At 38.2% G+C, this 21,911-nt stretch overlaps 1 long non-coding RNA gene across 3 annotated transcripts; it reads left to right on the plus strand.

Annotated features, from left to right (window-relative positions):
• Nucleotides 1–1,113: 1,113 nt before the first annotated feature.
• Nucleotides 1,114–21,331, plus strand: LOC142166924 (uncharacterized). Of its 3 annotated transcripts, none has more exons than XR_012697444.1 (3): nucleotides 1,114–1,670; nucleotides 2,640–2,792; nucleotides 21,007–21,331. It is a non-coding gene; the product is annotated as an uncharacterized LOC142166924 (long non-coding RNA). The 3 variants fall into 3 exon arrangements; XR_012697443.1 differs by lacking the exon at nucleotides 21,007–21,331 and adding an exon at nucleotides 12,375–17,386 and having other exon boundaries at nucleotides 1,117–1,670; XR_012697442.1 differs by lacking the exon at nucleotides 21,007–21,331 and adding an exon at nucleotides 11,828–12,351 and having other exon boundaries at nucleotides 1,117–1,670.
• The last annotated feature ends 580 nt before the right edge of the window (nucleotides 21,332–21,911 follow it).

Genomic DNA, 21,911 nt, shown 5'->3' on the forward strand with positions numbered 1-21,911 from the left:
TGATAAAGATGTGGAGCTTGAGCACGTGAAGTCACAAGACTAAATTGCGGATATTTTTACCAAGCCGTTGAAGATTGAGCTCTTTCAAAAGCTAAGAATGGCTCTTGGAGTGATGAAACAAGTTTAAGGGGATGTTAAAATGTGAACAATATAAACTTGTTTATATTTGTTTGCATTAGTTCATGAACTAGAATATTAATGTAGTACATGTATTAGAGTATGAACACATTGATGTACTTTGGAAGATACAATGTCTAGTAATGTCATTCGTATACTTTGAAAGATGTGAGGTGTGAACTTAGTTATTATGTTTACATGTAGTGTAGGCTAGATACATGAAAGATTTTTCCTATAAATAGCCATGTATTCCTAGCCATTTGGAGCAAGTCAAGTTGAATAGAAATCATCATTTCCTCCACTTTCTTCCTTTGTGAGTTTTGAGTGTTCTTTTGTGTTGTTTTGCTCTCCTAAATTTTCTAACACACATCCCACAGATGACAATATTATCTACAGTAAAAGAAACTACTCTAATTGAAAGAGCAGTATTAATATGAACATATTATTTGTAAGGAAGAGTTCATCCTTACAGTAAAAAGACCTCTCAGTATAGAACTAAAATATATGACCGAACGTGCATAAACATGCCAAGAGAGAATGATGCAAGAGAAAATAGAAACAATTCTTGGAATTTACTGATCTTTAATTTCTTCAGCTCCTTCTTCTTTTTCATGATCAACTCAATCAGCATTCTTTCACACAGTCTAACATTAGCTTATGCAAATGTAAGGAATGAAGAAAAGGTCATCCATTTCTTTTGATAGTTCTGGTAAGACAATCACGTAATATCCTTAACACTAATATTTGGATAAATAATACTATCCTTGAAGCCCTTATATATGACACCATAATCTATATATATATAATTGAGGGGCATATGCCTAGTGACTTGGCACCCTCTTAAGCAAGTACTCCCTCCGTTCACTTTTTTTTGGCACGTTTTGACGCCCCTTAAGATATAATAAATGAAGTACATAATTTACCATGATGTCCATATTAATTGATACATATTTTATTGAATTTGAGAAAATAATTTGAAATGAGTAATAAATATTGTGGGTATAACAGGAAAAAAAATTATATTCTCTTGATATACGTAAAGTGACAAGTAAAAATGAAAATCTATTTTTAGTATATCTGTCAAGTAAAAGTAAACGGAGTGAGTATTTCAGACTTATCTTTTTTGACAGTTTTTTAACATTTTCTCTATTATTTTGTTTCTTCTCTTTGTGTAAAATAATTTTTACCCTTCAGTTAAGACTCAAAAGTCGCGGTCATTCATTAACCCTTCTCATTAAACCTTCCTCTATTATTCATCTTAGTTACGCCTTCTCTGTTCCTCTTCTTTCTCATAATACACCATAGCCAGTTTAGTCTTTTTTCTTTGTGCCCTGCCGGGAAAAAAATGTTAGTGAGACAAGATTTTGTGGCATCCTTCATAATTGTGCTATCCCCAAAATATAAGACATCGGCCAATCGGAGCCACTGGTGGTGGACTTAAGATACCGGTTCGAAGTTGAAAATCAGCGATTACTTGAAAGCACTCAAAGGCTTCAAGGACATGAGACTTTTTGCTCCAGAGAAAATCCACAGAACAGTTCACGACTTTGCAGGTTCCTTCTCTTCGATTTTTAAATTATCTCAACTCTTTTTACTCAATTTTATTGCTATTTACTTTTGGAACAATTAGAGGATATCACGAATTCTCTAGATATTAAAATTAGAACTTGTAAAATATATACAAATAGGGCAGAGTTGATTGAAGTGTTAGTCAATCTTTTGAGGTTTAGTTGAAAATTCAATCATCTTATTTCAAAGGAGAGGTTTCCATGTGGTTAGACTAATTTATTGTTATATATGGACTTCTCATAGTTTTCTTTTTCCTTTTAATTATGCTCTTTCTTGCTATTTTGTTTTCTCCTTAAGTGTTGGCCGTTTTCGGTATGACATAGGTGATCTCAAATTTACTTGGACAAGGTTGCAGTAGGTTTGGATGCTCAAAATATTAAATTCATTAGAATTGTTAAAAGGACCTTTCTTTTGACCTTCCCTATAACTGGTAACATTCATTACAATCATAAACAATTCACATTTACTAATTTAATTGAGTTATTTCACATTTAACATTTGTTTTGTCAATAAAAAATATATAGGATGTTAAAATTCATTAAAAGTGGGTAAATCATGACAAGATGTTTGACATTATTTACTTTTATTAAATTTAAATTTTAATACTTTAACTATTTTCTCATTTGGGGATAGATAAGCTTCATGAATGCTTCAAACAAGTCACGTTTTGAGAGAGATTATGAAACAGTCACACATGTGACAGAAACATCAACATTAAAATGTAATTTCTATTAAACTCTATGATGATATTGTGATGCATTATTCTTATGTACCAACTTTCCTTTTGATGTTGAATCGTATTTTCAGAAAACTCATATATAATATTGGCGCATCAGACTGTTTTCCTTATTAGGAATTCATTTCCCTTTTTTAGCCAAGTGATTGTCTTAGGCATTTGATGATGTATTCTCCTTTTATTAAGATGTTGAACTAAACAAATGATGGTCACACAGAACAGAGTGGAGACTATGCTGTTCAAAATGAGCAAGTTAAAAAGGTATAGACAAACAGTCAGATCTATTGGAGGTACATGTTTAACAGCTGCAACTCTGTTACTTGCTTCGGCCAAACAAGTAGCGTCCTTGCTAGAAATTGATACAATTGAGGTATACTTTTGAGCTTTACTCTTCGTGCCACAATATTGAGTAATTTGTCAATGAAAATGTTACATTACTTGATAAGTGTTTAAAATATAACTATATAACGTATAATGCAAATAAAAATCACGGGTGAAGAAGCATATAATATCTAGAGAGAATATGAATAAGGACAAGGGGTTTGTCACGACCCAATTTAGGATCATGACCGGCACTTAGGAGCAAGTGCCCCCAAGTAAGCCTCATCGGTATTTTATAGAAAATCGGATAGAGTTTTCCTGTTTTTGGACTATCCCAAAAACTTTCATGTCTCATAAACAAGTAACAACCAACCAATATTCACCTAAATCAGTCACAATCTTCATCAACTAACCACAAACGGGTTTCCATCAATATTACCAACCTCCTCAACATAATAAAACCAAAACCAACTCTAAAAATACGGAAAGAAAGCATAATACTAGTAACTAGTCCATATCAACAAATAAATACTCACGACACTAAAAGGATGACTATGGAGCGACTCTAAGAGTTCAAAGAAAAGACCATAACAATAAATAATATTTTCGCACACGCGAATAAGTGCGAGGCTCACCAAAAACTATTAATCTGTGCACTCTAATTAACTAAATCCCCACTTGCGTCAACTGTTGTGTCTGTAAAAAAATAATTAGCGGGGAATGGATCGCTAGCTCAGTGAGTAATAACACTTAACCACAATCGTTTTTATTGGGACAAGTCAGAAAATATGTTATATATATAAATCAAACAGAAAATATCATAAGAATGCCCTTTTAGAAATAATAAACAATAATCAGTCTCTATCATGTTTTTCATGTAATATAAATCAATTGACAATTCGGTAATAAGCTCGATAAAATACTGTGTAATATCAATATTCATGTTTGGGAGGTTTCAATGAATGGATCATGTAATCGGTATAACTGTGGACTTCTTCGTAAGAAGTCAAATATAAAGGTAGTCCATACTCGAGGAAAATCAGTAACGGTATACTAGTTCTACCTTCCTACTAGTGAGGGTTATAACAGTACTCGGTAATTACAAGGTACACCAGGTCTAACGAACCCGCTGTTAGCTACGGGATCCTTCAAAGTCTACTCCCATTTATACTTGTCTCTCTAATCCATATATACTCATAGGAAAATATTTTAAAACAATATAGGGCATTTCGGTTCTTATCAAATCATGTAATTTCATTTCGATAACAGTAAATTCAAGTAACAGTAAAACATATCTAGTGACAACAAGAATATTTAAAACAACGGTAATCATATCAAATAACAATTTCAGTATCATACCGAGTAAAAGACTTGTCCTATATGTAACTCAAAATAATCTGTGACATATTCATATTAAAAATTATGTGTAAATCATGCAAGTTATGAAAAACACAAATTGCGGTAAGATATGATACCAAATGCTTCACCTCGAGCAATTCGTACAACTTTCTCCAATCAATCTATAATCATATCAACACTGATCTCGTATTAATTGCCTTATTTAGGCTCAACCTATCATTAATTTAGAATACCCAATCCTCCGAGTTTTATATTTTATCATCAATTCGCCGAATTATATTTACCCATGCTATGAGTAATTTAAATTAGACCAAATTTTTTTAAATAAAAAGGTATTTATATGTTTTATTCCCTGTACTGTTCAATTTCTTAATCGTGTGCATAAATTAAAACTGAAATAACATTATTGTCCATAATATTCCTTTTTTTTTTCAAGTGAATTTATCCTACAGTAACATTGACCAACTTTCAATTGCATAATTTGCCTAGAATAACTCTTATTGGTATTAAATTTCTTATACCTTGTGAAACCCTTCAAATATATGAACTGAGATAAAAAAGAATTACCAGAAGAAAAGAACTCCAGATGAGAAATTCGAGTATTACCCGTAAGAACCAGTGCGTAAGTAAGATTTCTCAAGGTTTGGTTCCAACCTCTTTCTTCTTCTTCTTCTTCTTCTTCTGTTTCCTCCTCTATGGTTTTTGTTTTTTGGTTTCTTCTCTGTTGCTTAGCCGCAGCTTTGCTGCACCCTTTTTCCCCTATTCCCCTTTTCACATTTCTCCTTCTAATGGGCTTTAGCCCAATCTCCTATTATTTATTTATTTTAACTTTAGTTAAAGACTTATATGCCCTTATTAAAACAATATAGGGTATTACATCCTCCCCACCTTATGAAATTCGGTCACCGAATTTAACTCAAGTACGTACCTGTAGACTGAAACAAATGGGGGCACTTCGCTTGCATATCTTTTTCTACTTCCCACATAGCTTCTTCAACTGTATGATTTCGCCATAAGACTTTTATGAACTCAATTTCTTTTGACCGTAGCTTTCTTACTTGCCTATCAACAATAGCCATTGGTTCCTCCTCGTAAGACAACTTCTCATCAAGCGGTATAGCAGGTGCTTCAAGCATCTGAGATGAGTCTGATATATATTTCCTTAGCATTGAGACATGAAACACTGGATGAATAAAGGACAGCTCAAGAGGAAGTGCCAAACGATAAGCCACAACTCCCACTCGGTCTAGTATCTCATACGGTCCTATAAACCTGGAGCTCAACTTGCCTCTTTCCCCAAGCCGCATCACACCTTTCATAGGGGAGACTCGTAGGAACACTTTGTCCCCAATTGTGAATGCTAAATCTCTTCTTCTCTTATCAGCATAAAACTTTTGTCTACTTTGAGTTGCAAGCAATCTCTGTATGATCAACTGGACCTTGTCTATAGCTTCTTGTACTAGGTCAGGTCTCTATAAGTTAGTCTCACCAGTTTCAAAACATCCGATAGAAGAACGACATCTTCTACCATACAATGCTTCGTACGATGCCATTTGAATACTGGACTAGAAGCTATTGTTGTAAGCAAATTCAGCTAAAGGTAGATAAGCATCCCAACTACCTCCAAACTCAAGAATGCAAGCTCTCAACATATCCTCCAAGATCTGTATAGTACGTTCAGACTACCCGCCTTTCTGTGGATGAAATGCAGTAGTAAGATCTACTTGTGTACCCAATGCTTCTTGAAAATATTTTCAAAAGTGTGAGGTAAATTGTGATCCTCTATAAGAGATTATGGATATTGAAACTCCGTGAAGTCAGACAATTTTGTTCATAAATATCTGTGCATACCTCACTCCACCATATGTAGTCTTCCTTGGCAAAACGTGTGCTGATTTCATCAGTCGTTCTACAATCACCCATAAAGATTCATTACCTCTAAGGGTTCGTGGTAGCCTGGTGACAAAATCCATAGTAATTCTTTTCCATTTCCACTCTGGAATCTCAATTTGTTGTAGCAGTCCTGCGGGTTGCTGATGCTCAGCCTTGACCTGCTAACAAGTCAAACAGCTAGAAACAAAGTTAGCAACATCTTTCTTCACACCTTCCCATCAATAGAATTGCTTTAGGTCATGATACATTTTTGTGGATCTAGGATGTATAGTGTATTTAGAGTTGTGGGCTTCTTCAAGAACAACATGTCTCAACTCATCTACGTCTGCTATACATAGCTTGTCACCCATTCAAAGAACACCGTCACTTTCAATAATCTTATCCTTGCTTTTACCAGTTAAGGCCTCATCTTTGTATTTGCATAATCGCTCATCCTCATATTAGATGGCCGCTCATCCTCGTATTGGGTGGCCTTAATGCACTCAACTAATGATGACTTAGCTTGAGCACAAGCCAACAATGCCTCTGAATTTCTGACACTAAATCTGATACCTATATCTTGTAGTCTCTTAATATCTTTGGCCAAAAGTCTTTTTACAGGAGAGCTATATGTGCCAAACTCCCCATAGATTTTCTACTCAATGCATCAGCCATCCCATTTGCTTTTCCAGGATGATACAAAATAGAACAATCATAGTCTTTGAGTAGTTCCATCCACCGATGCTGCCGAAGATTCAGATCTCTCTGCTGAAAGATATACTTCAGATTTTTATGGTCAGTATAAATCTCACAAGTTTCACCGTATGGGTAATGATTCCAAATCTTTAGAGCAAATACCACTGCAACCATCTCCAAATCATGTGTAGGATAGTTTTGCTCGTGCTTTTTCAATTGACTCGAAGCATAACCTATAACAAGACCATTTTGCATGAGAACACATCCTAATCCCATGCTCGAGGCGTCACAGAATATTGTAAATCCTCCAGAACCTGATAGTAAGGCTAATATTGGTGCAGTTGTCAAACATGTTTTGAGTTTTTGAAATCTTTACTCACATTCCTCCGTCCACTGAAACTTTACATTTTTCTGTGTTAGCTTGGTCAGTGGCACTGCTATTCTGGAGAAATCCTGCATAAAACGCCTGTAATAGCCTGCTAAGCCTAAAAAGATGCGAATCTCTGTAGGAGAAGTAGGCCTGGGCCATTTCTGCACAACTTCTGTCTTCTTAGGATCTACCATAATTCCATCTTTGGATACAACATGCCCCATAAATGCTACCGAGTCTAGCTAAAATTCACACTTCGAGAACTTAGCATAAAGTCGAAGCTCTCGCAATGTCTACAACACAATCCTGAGATGTTTCTCGTGTTCTCCTTGGATACGAGAATATATCAGGATATCATCAATAAATACTATTACAAATCTATCCAGAAATGAATTGAACACCCTATTTATTAAATCCATGAATGCAACTGGAGCATTAGTAAGCCCGAAAGGCATCACAAGAAACTCATAGTGCTTGTATCGAGTTCTGAAAGCAGTCTTAGAAATATCTTCATCTTTGATTCTAAGTTGATGATAACCAGAATGGAGGTCAATCTTTGAAAAGTGGGCAGCTCCTTGTAACTAATCAAACATGTCATTTATAAGAGGCAAAGGATATTTATTACGCATTGTTATCTTGTTCAACTGCTTGTAGTCAATGCACATTCTCAGGGATCCGTCTTTCTTCTTTACGAACAGTACTGGTGCACCCCATGGAGATATACTCGGTCTGATAAAACCCTTATCTAACAAATTCTGCAGTTGTTGTTTTAGCTCCTTCAACTCTGCTGGTGCCAACCGATATGGAGGTATTGATATGGGTTGTGTGTAAGGTGGCAAATCAATACCAAAATCTATTTCTCGTACTAGAGGCAATCCTGGTAAATCCTTAGGAAATACATCAGAAAATTCTCTCACTACTGGTACATTTTCTATACTAACTGTTTCCTTTCTTGTGTCATTTACAATAGCTAAGAGACCCAAGCAACCTTTCTTCAGCAGTCGTTAAGCCTTCATAAAAGATACAAATTTGCAATTCTTTGGAACTTGACCCCCTTTTAGAACAAAACTGGGTTCGTTTGGTATCTCAAACTTGACTATCTTTGCATGACAATCGGCGATAGCATAGCAGGAAGATAACCAATTCATTTCCATCGGCATGTCAAAGTCAATCATATCAAGTACAATAAGGTCAGCTAGAGTATCTCTACCCTCAACCCAAATCTGACAAGCACGATACACGTATTCAGCTAATAGAGACTCTCCAACAGGAGTAGCAACTAGAAAAGGGTCATTCAATAGCTCAGTTTGTCTACTAAACCTCAAAGCAAAGTACGAGGACACATAGGAGTGAGTAGATCCCGGATCAATCAACGCAAGTGCACCAAATGAACGAACAGAAAGAATACATGTAACCACAACATTCGAGGCCTGAGCATCCTGTCTAGTAAATGCAAAAACTCCCGCCTTACCTCTACCAGCATTCCCCTGTCCTTGATTCACAGTAGCACGATCTTCAGCACCTCTACCTCTATTTCTTGTACATATAGCACCTGAAGTATTATGAGTAGTCTGATTAGGTGCAGCTGACTGAATAGAAGCCTGGTTGAAATTTCTTGGAGGCTGAGGGAAATCCCTCAAGTGATGTCCCAACTGGCCACACCGAAAGCACTCTCCAGTTAGAACACGACATTGGCCCAAATGTGATCTACCACAAGTCTGGCAGACTAGAGTAGTGTCATATATCTGCCCAGAATTATGATGTCCAGAAGATGATGGTCCCCTATTACCCTGTCTGTAATGTGGTCTGTATGTGGACTGTGAAGACAAGTGTGACCCTATCTAAGAACCATGTTGTTGTTGTCCTTGATTTCCTGCTCTTCGATTTTCACTAAAACTGCCACTGAAAGACCCTCATGTCTTGGCCTTCTTACGTACATCACTAGCTGCACGGTCCTCACCCCCTTGGTTTCAATCTTTCTAGAAAGATCGACTGCATCAGAGTAGGATAAATTTTTCATCTGTGGGGCTACTACAGTGTATAGGAGACCAACCAATCCATCAAAAAACCTCTGAACTCGAGATTATTCGGTAGGCACTAAGGGGCATATCTAGCCAGCTTACAAAAGTTGGTGTTATATGTTGACACATTCATATCCGGAGTCTGAACCAATCTCTCAAAGTCTCTAGGATATTTTTACATCAGGATGTCCGGAAGAAAATGATTCATGAACAATTTAGTGAATTCGTCCCATGTCAGTGGTGCTACTTCTGCTGACTTCCTAGAAATAAAGTTTCATACCATGTGTTAGCCATATCCTTTAGTTTGTATGATGCGAGCTATACGACTCTCTCACTAGAAAATCCTAGAGCACGTAATTCCTTGAGTGTCCCATCCAAGAAACTTTGAAGATCTGCTGAATTATCAGAACCTGTGAATTTTGGTGATTTCAATAACAGGAACTCTTGTAGGGATACTTCCTTATTCCCGAAAGTCTGAGTCTGTGTAGCTGCTTGTGTCTGTAAAGTAGCCTGAGGAGTTGAACTTCCACCCTGAGTAGGTACCAATACCTCTAACACATTCAATAACCTTGCCACTGCGTCTGCAGGTAAGGCAACAGTAGGCACAACAATTGGCACTGGTGGTGGAGCGTCCTGAACTCCCTACCCTTGTACTTGATCTGGCATAACAGCTTGGGGGTTGACCCATGTTCCCAACTTCAGGTTGAGGGGCAACCTGTCTTTTAGTTTGATGGACTCCAACTTGACCACCACCCCGGGTAGCACCACGTCCAGCAGCTAGGGTATGAGTGTCCTAGCCATCTGCGAAAGAAATATTTCAAAGTCAATCTCAAGTTATCTCAACGCACGATCAAAGAATGAAAGAAGGGAAAACATTCCTATATGTTCAGTAGGCTCAAGATCATAAGTATGGGCGCCTACATACCCATGAACAAGACTCTATTAAACATTGCTCCATGACTCTGAACTTAAAGACTAAGCTCTGATACCAACTTTGTCACGACCCAATTTAGGATCATGACTGGCACTTAGCAGCAAGTGCCCCCAAGTAAGCCTCAACGGTATTTTACAGAAAATCGGACAGAGTTTCCCATATTTTTGTACTAACCCAAAAACTTTTCTGTCTCATAAACAAGTAACAACCAACCAGTATTCACCTAAATCAGTCACAATCTCCATCAACTAACCACAAACGGGTTTTCACTAATATTACCAACCTCCTCAATATAATAAAACTAAAACCAACTCTAAAAATACGGAAAGAAAGTATAATACTAGTAACTAGTCCATATCAACAAATAAATAATCACGACACTAAAAGGATGACTATGGAGCGACTCTAAGTGTTCAAAGAAATGACCATAACAATAAATGGAATCTCCGCCCACGCGAATAAGTGTGAGGCTCACCAAAAACTATCAACCTGTGCACTCTAATTAACGAAATCCTCGCCTGCGTCAACTGCTGTCTCTGTAAAAAAAAGAATTAGCAGGAAATGAGTCGCTAGCCCAGTGAGTAATAATACTTAACCACAACCGTTTTTATTGGGACAATGCAGAATATATATATATATATATATATATATATATATATATATATATATATATATATATATATATATATATATATATATATATTAAACAGAAAATATCATAAGAATGCCCTCTCTATAATTCGTATATACTCATAGGAAAATATTTTTAAACAATATAGGGCATTTCGGTTCTTATCAAATCATGTAATTTCATTTCGATAACAGTAAATTCAATTAACGGTAAAACATATATAGTGACAACAAGAATATTTAAAATAATGGTAATTATGTCAAATAACTATTTCGGTATCATATCGAGTAAAAGATTTATCCCACATGCAACTCAAAATAATCGGTGACATATTCATATTAAAAATCATACGTAAATCATGCAAGTTATGAAAAACATAAATTGCGGTAAGATTACGACTCACAGTACTCGTGCCGAGTACCAAATGCTCCACCTCAAGCAATTCGTACAACTTCCTCCAATCAATGTATAATTATATCAACACCGATCTCGTGTTAATTGCCTCATTTAGGCTAAATCCATCATTAATTTAGAATACTCAATCCTCCGAGTTTTATATTTTATCATCAATTCGCCGAATTATATTTACCCATGCTATGAGTAATTTAAATTAGTCCAAAATCTTTTAAATAAAAAGGTAATTATATGGTTTATTACCTGTACTGTTCAATTTCCTTAATCGTGTGCATAAATTGAAACTGCATTACTGTCCATAATATTCCTTCTTTTTTTCAAAGTGAATTTATCCTACAGTAACATTGACCAACTTCCAATTGTATAATTTGCCCAGAATAACTCTTATTGGTATTAAATTTCTTATACCTTGTGAAACCTTTCAAATATATGAACTGAGATAAAAAGAATTATCAGAACAAAAGAACCCATATGAAAAATTCGAGTATTACCCGTAAGAATTAGTGCGTAATTAAAATTTCTCAAGGTTTGGTTCTAGCTTCTTTCTTCTTCTTCTTCTTCTTCTTCTTCTTCTTCTTCCTCTATGTTTTTTTTTGGTTTCTTCTCTTTTGTTTAGCAGCAGCTTTGTTGCGTCCCTTTTCCCCTTTTCACATTTCTCCTTTTAATGGGCTTTAGCCCATTCTCCTATTATTTCTTTTTTAAAAAACTTTAATTAAAGACTTATATGCCCTTATTAATAAAATATAGTGTATTACATAATTGTACCTGATTTATTTTTCTTATGAAGGTATCAGTAACTTGATTGATAATGATAAATTTTGCACAATGTATAACCAAGCATTTGCACAACTTGGAGGAAATTACTATTAGCCGTAAAAACTTCTTCTTGAATGGAACTTTTGCTTGATGCCAAATCTGAAATTTTGTGGTACTTAAGAGGAGCATTAAGATGTTTTTCTTCATCTTTGGAATAAATTTGTAGTGAGCAGAAGGTGCTTTTGGTCTAAAGTTGGATGAGAAAATAGTTTTTTGCTCAGTAAGTATATCTTTGTACTGTAATAAAGATAAGATATACCAATTGTGAATTTCAGAGATTGCGGCATGCATTTTGTCAATCAAATAGTTCGAGGCATCATTTGTTTTGATTTTTTTGAGGATTATATTCAGGTATCTTCTTATGCCAAAATGATTTTGTGAAGTGGAACAAAATTGACATTTTTAAAATATCATTTCGTGCACTATTACCTTTTTCTTTTATAATCTGAAGTGATCATTTTTAAATAGGAAAGGGGAAGGATTGGAACGTTTGACGAGTGATTTTATGGTGTTTAAAGGTATACAAATAAGAAAGAACACCAGCAGCACTAAAAAAAGGAGAGTGACAAGATGGCCTTTGGTTTTCCAAGTGTTAGGACCTGATTCTTTGTCATCGGACGTGGCGCGGCTGTGGCTAGGATTGTGGCATGATGGCCTTGCCATGGGCCTATGCGGGAGCGGAACGATCATGCGGGACAATGAACGAGAAACATTATCAGGGGAACAAGTATTGGCCAAAGTCTTGGGACATGCAAGACAAGTTTGGCAAAGGCTTGTCGAGGCAGTGCGGACAAGTTTGGGCGGCATGAAGCGGCATGCGCGCCAAAGATAAAGGTACGGGTAGTTCGGATTGTGGGAGCGCCAAGTACAAGCTAAGCTAAATTGCGGGGGCACGGAATGATGGCAAAGGATTTCAATAGCTAAGGTAAAGCTATGTGAGACAAAATACAAGAAATGTCATGGGTGAAACAAGTGTTGACAAATACAAGGCAGGAATGCAGCTAAGGCAATGTGCGGGCGGCAAAGAGTGTCGGGCGTGTGCGGCAAAATCATGGACAGCAGGTTGCGGACAAAGACATTGGCGCGGAGCAATGTCAAAATCAGCCAAGGCTGGGCGTAATGCCAGCCTTGGGCGTGCAATAGCTGACCAACAAAAGGGGCACATGCAGTGCACATGCCAAAGTAGTGGGCCGTTATAGTTTTGTAATGACTTGTATATATGTCTGTTTATTGCTTGTATGTAATGTCATTTCGTGTGGGAAAAATAGCCTAAGTAGTTGGGGATGTCAACTACAATGTTAGGACAGAATTAACTAAGTTGTGTACAAGGCAGGTTTCAGTGGAAGGTGGGGCCAGCACTCCACCAAAGAGCTGAGTGCTCCAGAAAACAGGGCCAAGTGCTCCACAATGCATGTTGATGAAGGCTATTTCGTGGATAATGCCCCATTAAGTGGTCAAGGTGCTGATTTAGTGCTTGGAGTGGAACAAGCACTAGAATGAATTTTCCCTTTGTAATATTGTCCCTTCAGATCTGCCAGTGGCAGCACCTATACTTATAAATAGGTGGGAATTTCGTGAGGAATTCCGCAGAGAGAATAAGTAGAAGAGGGTCTTCAAAAGAAGAAGAGTGTCATCGAAAGGAAGTTCTGTTGTGAGACTTCCAAGTGGGAAACAAGAGAGAAACGTGAGGGTTTCTAAGTGTTTCAAACGGGGGCTAAGGCTGGGCATTGGGCAGGTCTTAGTGTGCAAGATCGACTTGTGATCTTTGCTTAGACGAAGTGGACTGTGAACGAATTGTGTTCATAGTAAAGTGGGAACCAAGAAAGAAACGTGAGGGTTTCTGAGTGTTTCAGAAGTGGGCTAAGGCTAGGCATTTGGGCAGGTCTTAGTGTGACAAGATCAACTTGTGATCTTGGCTGGTCGAAGTGGGCTATGAACGATTTGTGTTCATAGCAAAGTGAGGGGTCCTTTTTATATTTTCATATTAATGCAAAGGTTGGGATTTTCCCGTACTTGATTGTGTTCTCTTTATGTTGCTGCCGAATTTTGTTTAAGGCCGGACTTGTTGAAAATTTGCTAAGTGTTGGAAAAGGCTAAGTGTCAGGTTGCTGCCGCGCAGTGTCAATTAGGCGCGAAAAATTGGCCCAATTTGACCCTGTGACAGCCGGTATCAGAGCTGCCCCGATAAAGTAATATCAGAGTAGAGCAAAGTTCGTAGCGGTGGTAAGACGATCAGTAGCAGAGTTTGTGTTGCTGTTTGAGAATATGGCTGGTGGCACAGATGCGGAACTGCGCCAAAGAGTGGAACAATTGGAAGCACTCGTTGGGCAGGCTCTTGAAATGGGTTCCGATTCTTCTGTTCTTGCGAGAATGGCCCGCCTAGAGGAAGATTATGCAGCGAGGTATGAGACTACGCTGGAAGAAATGGCCTTGGTACGCAAGGATGAGGAAGAACTGCGCGAGGAGGTGGTTCAACTTTAAAGGGCGTTACAAAATAATGCCCCTAGAAACAATGATCGCACCAAAGTGAGGATCCCGGAGCCAAAGGCTTATGGCGGTGCAAGAAGTGCCAAAGAACTGGAAAATTTCTTGTGGGCTATGGAGCAGTATTTCCTGGCTGCTCGTGTGTCTAATGATGAAAAAGTGACCATCACACCGATGTATTTGACGGATGATGCAAAGGTATGGTGGCGTACACGAGTAGTAGAAGCGAAAAGTGCTGGACTGCCCAAGATTGAAACTTGGGAGACGTTGAAGAAGGAATTAAAATCCCAATTCCTTCCAACTAACTCGTCGTGGGTGGTGAGAGACGGACTCCTTGATAAAGTAATATCAGAGTAGAGCAAAGTTCGTAGCGGTGGTAAGACGATCAGTAGCAGAGTTTGTATTGCTGTTTGAGAATATGGCTGGTGGCACAGATGCGGAACTGCGCCAAAGAGTGGAACAATTGGAAGCACTCGTTGGGCAGGCTCTTGAAATGGGTTCCGATTCTTCTGTTCTTGCGAGAATGGCCCGCCTAGAGGAAGATTATGCAGCGAGGTATGAGACTACACTGGAAGAAATGGCCTTGGTACGCAAGGATGAGGAAGAACTACGCGAGGAGGTGGTTCAACTTTAAAGGGCGTTACAAAATAATGCCCCTAGAAACAATGATCGCACCAAAGTGAGGATCCCGGAGCCAAAGGCTTATGGCGGTGCAAGAAGTGCCAAAGAACTGGAAAATTTCTTGCGGGCCATGGAGCAGTATTTCCTGGCTGCTCGTGTGCCGAATGATGAAAAAGTGACCATCACACCGATGTATTTGACGGATGATGCAAAGGTATGGTGGCGTACACGAGTAGTAGAAGCGGAAAGTGCTGGACTGCCCAAGATTGAAACTTGGGAGACGTTGAAAAAGGAATTAAAATCCCAATTCCTTCCAACTAACTCGTCGTGGGTGGCGAGAGACAGACTCCCTGATAAAGTAATATCAGAGTAGAGCAAAGTTCGTAGCGGTGGTAAGACGATCAGTAGCAGAGTTTGTGTTGCTGTTTGAGAATATGGCTGGTGGCACAGATGCGGAACTGCGCCAAAGAGTGGAACAATTGGAAGCACTCGTTGGGCAGGCTCTTGAAATGGGTTTCAATTCTTCTGTTCTTGCGAGAATGGCCCGCCTAGGGGAAGATTATGCAGCGAGGTATGAGACTGCGCTGGCAGAAATGGCCTTAGTACGCAAGGATGAGGAAGAACTGCGCGAGTAGGTGGTTCAACTTTGAAGGGCGTTACAAAATAATGACCCTAGAAACAATGATCGCACCAAAGTGAGGATCCCGGGGCCAAAGGCTTATGGCGGTGCAAGAAGTGCCAAAGAACTGGAAAATTTCTTGTGGGATATGGAGCAGTATTTCCTGGCTGCTCGTGTGCCGAATGATGAAAAAGTGACCATCACACCGATGTATTTGACGGATGATGCAAAGGTATGGTGGCGTACACGAGTAGTAGAAGCGGAAAGTGCTGGACTGCCCAAGATTGAAACTTGGGAGACGTTGAAGAAGGAATTAAAATCCCAATTCCTTCCAACTAACTCATCGTGGGTGGCGAGAGACGGACTGTGCCATTTGAAACAAAGTGGTATGGTAAGGGAGTATGTCAAGGAATTTTCATCCTTGATGCTCAATGTAAGTAACATGGCAGAGGAAGACAAGCTGCATTACTTCATGAGCGGGTTGAAGGGTTGGGCGCAATTAGAGTTGAGAAGGCAGAATGTTAAAAGCCTCTCTACTGCAATTGCAGCGGCAGATGTGTTGGCTGACCTCAATATAGGTCATGACCCTACTGAGTCTTCGCATTCAAAGTTCGACGGAAGAAAGGACAAGGGAAAGGAATGAAAGAAAAGTGGGAAAGGCCAGGCTGCCGAAGACGTGGGTCTTGCCAAAAATGGAAGGTAGACGGAGACTTCCAAGGGCAAGGACGGAAGCGGCAAATTCAGTGGCTGCTTCACTTGTGGGGGACCGCACTTGAAAAGGGATTATCCGGTGCAGGCTAGGGTGAATGTTATGCTGGCTGCGGAGAGACAGGAACAAACGGCGGAGGCAAATGCCATTGTGGCAAATACGAATGCACCTCCAGGGGAGCTGTATGTCAACAACCCCTTGGGGTTGATTCGTTAAGTCGGCTCGACGAAGACGTCGATTTCAAAGGGTGCGGGTGGTTTGTTAGGACCTGATTCTTTGTCATCGGACGTGGCGTGGCTGTGGCAAGGATTGTGGCATGATGGCCTTGCCATGGGCCTATGCGGGAGCAGAACGATCATGCGGGACAATGGACGAGAAACATTGTCAGGGGAACAAGTATTGGCCAAAGTCTTGGGACAGGCAAGACAAGTTTGGCAAAGGTTTTTCGAGGCAGTGCAGACAAGTTTGAGCGGCATGAAGCGGCATGCGCGCCAAAGACAAAGGTACGGGCAATTCGGATTGTGGGAGCGCCAAGTACAAGCTAAGCTAAATTGCGGGGGCACAGAATGATGGCAAAGGGTTTTAATAGCTAAGGTAAAGCTATGTGAGACAAAATACAAGAAATGGCATGGGTGAAACAAGTGTTGACATATACAAGGCAGGAATGCAGCTAAGGCAATGTGCGGGCGGCAAAGAGTGTCGGGCGTGTGCGGCAAAATCATGGACAGTAGGTTGCGGACAAAGACATTGGCGCGGAGCAATGTCAAAATCAGCCAAGGCTGGGAGTAATACCAGCCTTGGGCGTGCAATAGCTGACCAACAAAAGGGGCACATGCAGTGCACATGCCAAAGCAGTGGGCCGTTGTAGTTTTGTAATGACTTGTATCTATGTCTGTTTAATGCTTGTATGTAATGTCATTTCGTGTGGGAAAAATAGCCTAAGTAGTTGGGGATGTCAACTACAATGTTAGGACAGAATTAGCAAAGCTGTGTGCAAGGCAGATTTCAGTGGAAGGTGGGGCCAGTACTCCACCAAAGAGCTGAGTGCTCCAGAAAACAGGGCCAAGTGCTCCACAATGCATGCTGATGAAGGCCATTTCGTGGATAATGCCCCATTAAGTGGTCAAAGTGCTGATTTAGTGCTTGAAGTGGAACAAGCACTAGAATTGACTGCCCCTTTGTAATATTGTCCCTTCAGATCTGCCAGTGGCAGCACCTATACTTATAAATAGGTGGGAATTTCGTGTGGAATTCAAGAGAGAAGAAGTAGAAGAGGGTCTTCAAAAGAAGAAGAGTGTCTTCGAAAGGAAGTTCTGTTGTGAGACTTCCAAGTGGGAAACAAGAGAGAAACGTGAGGGTTTCTAAGTGTTTCAAACGGGGGCTAAGGCTGGGAATTGGGCAGGTCTTAGTGTGCAAGATCGACTTGTGATCTTTGCTTAGACGAAGTGGACTGTGAACGAATTGTGTTCATAGTAAAGTGGGAAACAAGAAAGAAACGTGAGGGTTTCTGAGTGTTTCAGAAGTGGGCTAAGGCTAGGCATTTGGGCAAGTCTTAGTGTGACAAGATCAACTTGTGATCTTGGCTAGTCGAAGTGGGCTATGAACGATTTGTGTTCATAGCAAAGTGAGGGGTCCTTTGTATATTTTCATATTAATGCAAAGGTTGGATTTTCCTGTACTTGATTGTGTTCTCTTTATGTTGCTGCCGAATTTTGTTTAAGGACGGACTTGTTGAAAAGTTGGCTAAGTGTTGGAAAATGCTGAGTAACGTGAGTGTCAGGTTGCTGTCGCGCAGTGTCAATTAGGCACGAAAAATTGGCCCAATTTGACCCTGTGACAGCTTGTTAGGACCTGATTCTTTGTCATCGGACGTGGCGCGGCTGTGGCAAGGATTGTGGTATGATGGCCTTGCCATGGGCCTATGCGGGAGCAGAACGATCATGTGGGACAATGGACGAGAAACATTGTCAGGGGAATAAGTATTGGCCAAAGTCTTGGGACAGGCAAGACAAGTTTGGCAAAGGCTTATCGAGGCAGTGTGGACAAGTTTGAGCGGCATGAAGCGGCATAATTACCTTGCCACTCCGTCTGCAGGTAAGGCAACAGTAGGCACAACAATTGGCACTGGTGGTGGAGCGTCCTGAACTCCCTGCCCTTGTACTTGATCTGGCATAACAACTTGGGGTTGACCCATGTTCCCAACTTCAGGTTGAGGGGCAACCCGTCTTCTAGTTTGATGAACTCCAACTTGACCACCACCCCGGGTAGCACCACGTCCAGCAGCTGAGGGTGTGAGTGTCCTAGCCATCTGCGAAAGAAATATTTCAAAGTCAATCTCAAGTTATCACAACGCACGATCAAAGAATGAAAGAAGGGAAAACATTCCTAGATGTTCAGTATCCTCAAGATCATAAGTATGGGCGCCTACATACCCATGAACAAGACTCTATTAAACATTGCTCCATGACTCTGGACTTAAAGACAAAGCTCTGATACCAACTTTGTCACGACCCAATTTAGGATCATGACTGGCACTTAGCAGCAAGTGCCCCCAAGTAAGCCTCAACGGTATTTTACAGAAAATCGAACAGAGTTTCCCATGTTTTTGTACTAACCCCAAAACTTTTCTGTCTCATAAACAAGTAACAACCAACCAGTATTCACCTAAATCAGTCACAATCTTCATCAACTAACTACAGACGGGTTTTCACTAATATTACCAACCTCCTCAATATAATAAAACCAAAACCAACTCTAAAAATACGGAAAGAAAGTATAATACTAGTAACTAGTCCATATCAACAAATAAATACTCACGACACTAAAAGGATGACTATGGAGTGACTCTAAGAGTTCAAAGAAAATACCATAACAATAAATAAAATCTCCGCCCACACGAATAAGTGTGAGGCTCACCAAAAACTATCAACCTGTGCACTCTAATTAACGAAATCCTCGCATGCGTCAACTGCTGTCTCTGTAAAAAAGAATTAGCAGGGAATGAGTCGCTAGCCCAGTGAGTAATAACACTTAACCACAACCGTTTTTATTGGGACAAGTCAGAATATATATATATATATGTCTCTGTATCCGTATATACTCATAAGAAAATATTTTAAAATAATATAGGGCATTTCGGTTCTTATCAAATCATGTAATTTCATTTCGATAACAGTAAATTCAATTAACGGTAAAATATATCTAGTGACAACAGAAATATTTAAAACAACGGTATTTATGTCAAATAACTATTTCGGTATCATATCGAGTAAAAGATTTGTCCCACATGCAACTCAAAATAATTGGTGACATATTCATATTAAAATCATATGTAAATCATGCAAGTTTTGAAAAACACAAATTGCGGTAAGATTGCGACTCACAGTACTCGTGCCGAGTACCAAATGCTCCACCTCAAGCAATTCGTACAACTTCCTCCAATCAATGTATAATCATATCAACACCGATCTCGTGTTAATTGCCTCATTTAGGCTAAATCCATTATTAATTTAGAATATTCAATCCTCCGAGTTTTATATTTTATCATCAATTCGCCGAATTATATTTACCCATGCTATGAGTAATTTAAATTAGTCCAAAATCTTTTAAATAAAAAGGTATTTATATGGTTTATTACCTGTACTGTTCAATTTCCTTAATCGTGTTCATAAATTGAAACTGCATTACTGTCCATAATATTCCTTCTTTTTTTCAAAGTGAATTTATCCTACAGTAACATTGACCAACTTCCAATTGTATAATTTGCCCAGAATAACTCTTATTGGTATTAAATTTCTTATACCTTGTGAAACCTTTCAAATATATGAACTGAGATAAAAAGAATTATCAGAACAAAAGAACCCATATGAAAAATTCGAGTATTACCCGTAAGAATTAGTGCGTAATTAAAATTTCTCAAGGTTTGGTTCTAGCTTCTTTCTTCTTCTTCTTCTTCTTCTTCCTCTATGTTTTTTTTTTGGTTTCTTCTCTTTTGTTTAGCAGCAGCTTTGTTGCGTCCCTTTTCCCCTTTTCACATTTCTCCTTTTAATGGGCTTTAGCCCATTCTCCTATTATTTCTTTTTTTAAAAACTTTAATTAAAGACTTATACGCCCTTATTAATAAAATATAGTGTATTACATAATTGTACCTGATTTATTTTTCTTATGAAGGTATCAGTAACTTGATTGATAATGATAAATTTTGCACAATGTATAACCAAGCATTTGCACAACTTGGAGGAAATTACTATTAGCCGTAAAAACTTCTTCTTGAATGGAACTTTTGCTTGATGCCAAATCTGAAATTTTGTGGTACTTAAGAGGAGCATTAAGATGTTTTTCTTCATCTTTGGAATAAATTTGTAGTGAGCAGAAGGTGCTTTTGGTCTAAAGTAGGATGAGAAAATAGTTTTTTGCTCAGTAAGTATATCTTTGTACTGTAATAAAGATAAGATATACCAATTGTGAATTTCAGAGATTGCGGCATGCATTTTGTCAATCAAATAGTTCGAGGCATCATTTGTTTTGATTTTTTTGAGGATTATATTCAGGTATCTGCTTATGCCAAAATGATTTTGTGAAGTGGAACAAAATTGACATTTTTAAAATATCATTTCGTGCACTATTACCTTTTTCTTCTATAATCTGAAGTGATCATTTTTAAATAGGAAAGGGGAAGGATTGGAAAGTTTGACGAGTTATTTTATGATGTTTAAAGGTATACAAATAAGAAAGAACACCAGCAGCACTAAAAAAAGGAGAGTGACAAGATGGCCTTTGGTTTTCCAAGCTACCTTGATAGCCTATGCACCTTCTTAATCAACTCCATGTAATTCCTACTTTAGTAGTATTAGAATATTTTTACTGCTTTTACCATTCTTGAAAGCTTAAATTTAGCTCATTTTGACAACATTCTTTTGAGAGCAATACCTAAAGATACCATGAAAGGGGGACTGTCTTCTTAAAAAAATATATATTTAAACTTTTTGTGTAAAAGAAACTGATTTATTTTTTTCATGATAAATGGTGGAAAATTATATGTATGTCTGATGTGATGATGTCTGTAATGTGTTTTTTTGCCTTGATTATTTGGTATTGGTCATATTTTGCATCTTGAAATTAATATAATATCACAAAATTATGGAACTATAGAAATACAAAAATAACTGAACTTTGTGTTGAACTTCAATTAAAAATTGTAGAAGTGATTATATTTTCTCTCACTTTTCTTTAATACCTTATTTTGGAAATTTAACAATACTCCAAATACAAAAGTATATAAAAAGAATGAAATTGAAGGATAATATAAAGATATTATAGAAACATAAAACATAACCTTGCGTTGAATAATTTATTATTTATTACTTTTGAAATTATATAATAAAATTTTTACTATAACACATAGAAGAACTATTTGTTGAGTTGAATTTAAAATTTTTATTATATATAATATATCTGTGTAGATCTTTTGTTTTTAAAATTGAGTTGTTTAATAGACAGATATTGATGGTATAATTTTGTGATATGACGTAGGATATCATCAAAATATCGTAAATAGCACAAGGAGGTACAGAGGTCAATAGTTAATGTTCATTCAAGCACATTATCTTAATATATTATCCA

Source organism: Nicotiana tabacum, chromosome 12 (assembly GCF_000715075.1).
Source record: "Nicotiana tabacum cultivar K326 chromosome 12, ASM71507v2, whole genome shotgun sequence".
NCBI classification, from domain to species: domain Eukaryota; kingdom Viridiplantae; phylum Streptophyta; class Magnoliopsida; order Solanales; family Solanaceae; genus Nicotiana; species Nicotiana tabacum.